We start from the raw sequence: 6,671 nt of genomic DNA, 5'->3' as shown, positions 1-6,671 counted from the left end.
AAGAGGCAACGTTAGGGAGGACTCTAACGTGGGAAGTAGGGGCGTTTTAGAATGTTAGTGACAAAGGTAAGTGTCACTAACGTTCTCGAAGATTTGGCAAGCCTACGTTAAAGGTCACGTTAGCCACACTAACGTGAACTCTAACGTAGGGGGAAGGGAGGACTCTCAACGTTATTGGAAAAGATAAGTCCCAATAACGTAGATCATCCCTGGTTTAGGAACGTTAGTGAAAAATGTGATTGTCACTAACGTTCTCGAACCCACACTTTCACTTAACGTTAACGCCACTGACGTCCTAAGCTAAAGTCCCTGCCTGCTTCACACTTTCTCTCTGCAAGTAAAGCTAAGCCCACTGAAGAGGATAACTGCTTCAAACTCAAGATCCAAAGGCCCATATCCAAGACTTAAAGAACCAACTAGAAGATCAGAAGAATAGTATATATAGGGGTAGTTTTGAATTAGAAAGGGAGATTTTGGCATTATTAGAACTACTCTCTGTATTTTACTTTCTCTGCAACTTTTAGTTAAATTCTCATAATGTACTCTCCATCTATGTTTTTTATTCCCAGAGCTATGAACAACTAAACCCCTTTCATTGGGTTAGGGAGCTCTGTTGTAATTTGATGGATCAATAATAGTTTTCATTATCCTTCTTCTCTCTTTTCTCTTGATTTTACTAGAAAGCTTTCAATCTTCATCCAATTGAGTAGTTATCTTGGAAAAGAAGCTATTCATACTTGGATCTCTTCTGAACCTTGGAAGAGGAATGAAGATATCATGCTAGAATTGCTTTCTCATGTTGGACCAAATTGGGGTTTGGGCGGATATGGTGACATATAATTCTTCCAATACTTTAATTTGGAAATACATATGGTATAATCAGTGACCACACTTCATCTCTTCTCATGAGCAATTAGACCAAGGAATTGGCTATTGATCTGATTTGAGAGATTGAATTACCAAGGAATTGGAATTCAATCACTTAAGATTGCCAAGGAGATCAATGAATGCATTGATTGAGGAAGAGATGAAAATGAACTTGATCCGGATAATGCAACATCTCCTAAGCCCAATGAACTCCCCATTTCTGATCTTACCCATTCTCTTTACTTTCCGCTATTTACTTTCATGCTAAACTCCCCTTCCCCATTTAAGATTCTGCAATTTACCTTCCGTCATTTATTTTCTGTAATTTACTTTCCCGCCATTTAATTTCCTGCAATTCTCAACCCAATTTCTACTTAGCTCAACTAGAACATTCTTCCAATTAAAGTTGCTTGACCAATTAATCCCTGTGGGATTCGACCTCACTCTATTTTGAGTTTTTACTTGATGACAATTCGGTATACTTGCCGAGGGAGATTTGTTAAAGGTCAAGTTTCCGTTCATCACCGCGTCACTTCTCGTTGGTCATCTCCTTAATTTCTTGTGTTCCTTCTATTTTTGCAAGCTTCCCTTCCAATCTTCAACTCATTCGTGCCCTATAAAGCCTGAAACACTTATCACACAGATCACGGTATCGAATGGAATAAAGGAGAATTAAAATAGATAATTAAAAGTCTCTAGGAAGCAAGTTTTCAATCATGTAATAATTTTAGGAAGGAAATATAAATGCATGCTGATTATATGAATAAGTGGGTAAAGGTCATGATAAAACCACACAATTAAACACATTATAAACCATAAAATAGTGGTTTATCAACCTCCCCACACTTAAACATTAGCATGTCCTCATGCTTAGTTGAAGGAGATAAAATAAATGAGTAGGAACATGTGAAACTCATGCAATGCAATGCAACCTATATATGTAAATGCAACTATATGATTCTTGTCCACTTAATCAAAAGTAAGTAAGCTCTTCAAAACAATTACAAATCAAATTCCACTAATTCAATTCTTATACAATAAGAACAGCTAAAAATGCAAGAAGACAACTCATGAAAGCAGGGAACATAAAATTTCAAGCATTGAACCCTCACTGATGGTGTATGTACACTCTAGTCTCTCTAGTGTATAGGGTAATCACTCTATCCTTCTCTAATTATGCTTTCTAATTTTTGTTCTTCTCCTAATCAATCAACAACATTTAATATACCAATGCAGACATCATGAGGTCTTTTTCAAGGTTGTAATGGGGCCAAGGCAATGGTAAGGATACATATATGGCTAAGTAAGCTTATAAACTGAATCTTTAGTTAACCCAAGCTTTAACATAACCTATTGATGAGCGGATAATTTATACACTTTTTGGCATTATTTTTAGTATGTTTTTAGTAGAATCTAGTTACTTTTAGGGATGATTTCATTAGTTTTTATGTTAAATTCATATTTCTAGACTTTAATATGAGTTTGTGTGTTTTTCTGTGATTTCAGGTATTTTCTGGCTGAAATTGAGGGACTTGAGCAAAAATCAGATTCAGAGGTTGAAGAAGGACTGCTGATGCTGTTGGATTCTGACCTCCCTGCACTCAAAATGGATTTTCTGGAGCTACAGAACTCAAAATGGCGCGCTTCCAATTGCGTTGAACCGTAGACATCCAGGGATTTCCAGCAATATATAATAGTCCATACTTTGGCCGAGTTTAGACGACTCAAATGGAAGTTGAACGCCAGTTCTACGCTGCTGTCTGGAGTTAAATGCTAGAAACACGTCACAAACCAGAGTTGAACGCCAGAAACACATTACAACCTGGCGTTCAACTCCAGAAAGAGCCTCTGCACGTGTAACATTCAAGCTCAGCCCAAGCACACACCAAGTGGGCCCCGGAAGTGGATTTATGCATCAATTACTTACTTCTGTAAACCCTAGTAGCTAGATTATTATAAATAGAACTTTTTACTATTGTATTTGACATCTTGGGACGTCTAGTTCTTAGATCATGGGGGCTGGCCATTCGGCCATGCCTGAACCTTTCACTTATGTATTTTCAATGGTAGAGTTTCTACACTCTATAGATTAAGGTGTGGAGCTCTGCTGTTCCTCATGAATTAATGCAAAGTACTACTGTTTTTCTATTCAACTCAACTTATTCCGCTTCTAAGATATTCATTCGCACTTCAACATGAATGTGATGAATGTGACAATCATCATCATTCCCTATGAACGCGTGCCTGACAACCACTTCCGTTCTACCTTCGATTGAATGATTATCTCTTGGATCTCTTAACCAGAATCTTCGTGGTATAAGCTAGATTGATGGCGGCATTCATGAGAATCCGGAAAGTCTAAACGTTGTCTGTGGTATTTCGAGTAGGATTCTGGGATTGAATGACTGTGACGAACTTCAAACTCGCGAGTGCTGGGCGTAGTGACAGACGCAAAAGGAGGGTGAATCCTATTCCAGTATGATCGAGAACCTCAGATGATTAGCCGTGCTGTGACAGAGCATTTGGACCATTTTCACAAGAAGATAGGATGCAGCCATTGACAACGGTGATGCCTCCAGACGATTTGCCATGCAGTGACAGCGCATCGGACCATGTTCCATAGAGTATGAAAAGTAGCCATTGACAATGGTGATGTCCTTACATAAAGCCAGCCATAGAAAGGAGTAGGATTGATTGGATGAAGACAGCAGGAAAGCAGAAGTTCAGAGGAACGAATGCTTCTCTATATGCTTATCTGAAATTCTAACCAATGAATTACATAAGTATTTCTATCTTTATTTTATGTCTATTTATTATTTATTTTCGAAAACTCCATAACTATTTTATATCTGCCTGACTGAGATTTAAAAGGTGACCATAGCTTGCTTCATACCAACAATCTCCGTGGGATCGACCCTTACTCACGTAAGGTTTATTACTTGGACGACCCAGTGCACTTGCTGGTTAGTTGCATCGAAGTTGTGAATGAAAAACAATTTATTAAGACGTGCGTATAAAGTTTTTGGCGCCGTTGCCTGAGATCACAATTTCGTGCACCAAGTTTTTGGCACCGTTGCCGGGGATTGTTCGAGTTTGGACAACTGACGGTTCATCTTGTTGCTCAGATTAGGTAATTTTCTTTTTGTTTTATCTTCAAAAAAATCTTTCAAAAATTTCTCATATGTTTTCGAAAATTATTTCAGAATTTTTAAGAATGAATTCTAGTGTTCCATGAAGCATGTTGAAGCCTGGCTGGCTGTAAAGCCATGTCTAAATTCTTTTAGACTGAGGCCTCCACATGTCAGGGAATTGCTTATATCTCCTAAAGCTTGGCTGGCTATTAAGCCATGTCTAACCCTCAGATTGGAGCTTTAGACTAAGAATTGAAGATTCCTGGAATTCATATTAAAAATTTTGAAATCCTTATTTTTTTTTCTTTTTCATATAATTTTTGAAAAAAAACCAAAAAAAAAAAATTTTAAAAAATAATAAAAATAAAAAATATTTTGTGTTTCTTGTTTGAGTATTGAGTCAGACTTTAATTTTGGTGTCAATTGCATGTTCATCTTGCATAAAATTTTCGAAAAATTCATGCATTCATAGTGTTCTTCATGATCTTCAAGTTGTTCTTGGTAAGTCTTCTTGTTTGATCTTGATGTTTTCTTGTTTTGTGTTGTATGGTGTTTTTCATATACATTCTTGAATTCTTAGTGCCTAAGCATTAAAAATTTCTAAGTTTGGTGTCCTGCATGTTTTCTTTGCATTAAAAATTTTTCAAAAATATGTTCTTGATGTTCATCATGATCTTCAAAGTGTTCTTGGTGTTCATCTTGACATTCATAGCATTCTTGCATGCATTCATTATTTTGATCCAAAATTTTCATGCATTGCATCATTTTCATGTTTTTCTCTCTCATTATAAAAAAATTAAAAAATCAAAAAAATATCTTCCCCTTTTTCTCTCTTAAAATTTCGAAAATTAGATTTGACTTTTTCAAAAATTTTTAAAATCCAGTTGTTTTTATGAGCCAAATCAAATTTTCAATTTAAAATTCTTATCTTTTTCAAAATCTTTTTCAAAAATCATATCTTTTTCATTTTTCTTAGTTATTTTCAAAATTTAAAAATATTTTTTAAAAATCTTTTTCTTAATTTTATATCATAATTTTCGAAAATAACATCATCAATTAATGTTTTGATTCAAAAATTTCAAGTTTGTTACTTGCTTGTTAAGAAAGATTCAAACTTTAAGTTCTAGAATCATATCTTGTGATTTCTTGTGAATCAAGTCATTAATTGTGATTCTAAAAATCAAATCTTTTTCAAAACTAATTTCAATCATATCTTTTCAAAAATATCTTTTTATCTTATCTTTTTCAAAATCATATCTTTTTCAAAAATTTGATTTTAAAATATTTTTTCTAACTTCTTATCTTCTTATCTTTTCAAAATTGATTTTCAAATTTGTTTCAATTAACTAACTAACTTTTTGTTTGTTTTTTATCTTTTTCAAAACCACCTAACTAACCCTCTCTCTCTAATTTTCGAAAATATCTCCCTCTTTTTCAAAATTTCTTTTTAATTAACTAATTATTTTAATTTTTGATTTTAATTTTCGAAAATTACTAACCTTTTTCAAAAACTATTTTCGAAAATCACTAACTCTTTTTCAAAAATTATTTTCGAAAATCCTCTTTCTCTCTCTGAGTTCAGATTTTCTCTTCTTCTTTTCTTCTACTCACATAAGGGAACCTCTATACTTGGGCAAAAAGGATCCCTATTATTATTATTTTTCTGTTCCCTCTTTTTCATATGAGCAGGAGCAAAGACAAGAATATTCTTGTTGAAGCAGATCCAAAACCTGAAAGGACTCTGAAGAGGAAACTAAGAGAAGCTAAATTACAACAATCCAGCAAGCACCTTTCAGAAATTTTCGAACAGGAAGAGGAGATGGCAACAGAAAATAATAATAATGCAAGGAGGATGCTTGGTGACTTCACTGCACCTAATTCCAATTTACATGGAAGAAGCATCAACATCCCTACCATTGGAGCAAACAATTTTGAGCTAAAACCTCAGCTAGTTTCTCTAATGCAACAAAACTGCAAGTTTCATGGACTTCCATCTGAAGATCCTTTTCAGTTCTTAACTGAATTCTTGCAGATATGTGATACTGTAAAGACTAATGGAGTAGATCCTAAAGTCTACAGGCTCATGCTTTTCCCTTTTGCTGTAAGAGACAGAGCTAGAGTGTGGTTGGACTCTCAACCCAAAGATAGCTTGAACTCTTGGGATAAGCTGGTCACGGCTTTCTTAGCCAAGTTCTTTCCTCCTCAAAAGCTTAGTAAGCTTAGAGTGGATGTTCAAACCTTCAAACAGAAAGAAGGTGAATCCCTCTATGAAGCTTGGGAGAGATACAAGCAACTGACCAAAAAGTGTCCTTCTGACATGCTTTCAGAATGGACCATCCTGGATATATTCTATGATGGTCTGTCTGAATAAGCTAAGATGTCATTGGATACTTCTGCAGGTGGATCCATTCACCTAAAGAAAACGCCTGCAGAAGCTCAAGAACTCATTGACATGGTTGCTAACAACCAGTTCATGTACACTTCTGAGAGGAATCCCGTGAGTAATGGGACGCCTCAGAAGAAGGAAGTTCTTGAAATTGATACTCTGAATGCTATATTAGCTCAAAACAAAATATTGACTCAGCAAGTCAATATGATTTCTCAGAGTCTGAATGGAATGCAAGCTGCATCCAACAGTACTCAAGAGGCATCTTCTGAAGAAGAAGCTTATGA

At 35.2% G+C, this 6,671-nt stretch overlaps 1 non-coding gene across 1 annotated transcript; it reads right to left on the bottom strand.

The window, feature by feature from the left end:
- Positions 1-6,213: 6,213 nt before the first annotated feature.
- On the bottom strand, positions 6,214-6,321 carry LOC148573966 (small nucleolar RNA R71). Its single transcript, XR_015906867.1, has one exon. It is a non-coding gene; the product is annotated as a small nucleolar RNA R71 (small nucleolar RNA).
- Positions 6,322-6,671: the final 350 nt, after the last annotated feature.

Source organism: Arachis ipaensis, chromosome B2 (genome assembly GCF_059453495.1).
Source record: "Arachis ipaensis isolate K30076 ecotype BB chromosome B2, ASM5945349v1, whole genome shotgun sequence".
Taxonomy (NCBI): domain Eukaryota; kingdom Viridiplantae; phylum Streptophyta; class Magnoliopsida; order Fabales; family Fabaceae; genus Arachis; species Arachis ipaensis.
This window is presented reverse-complemented; position numbering and strand designations above follow the sequence as displayed.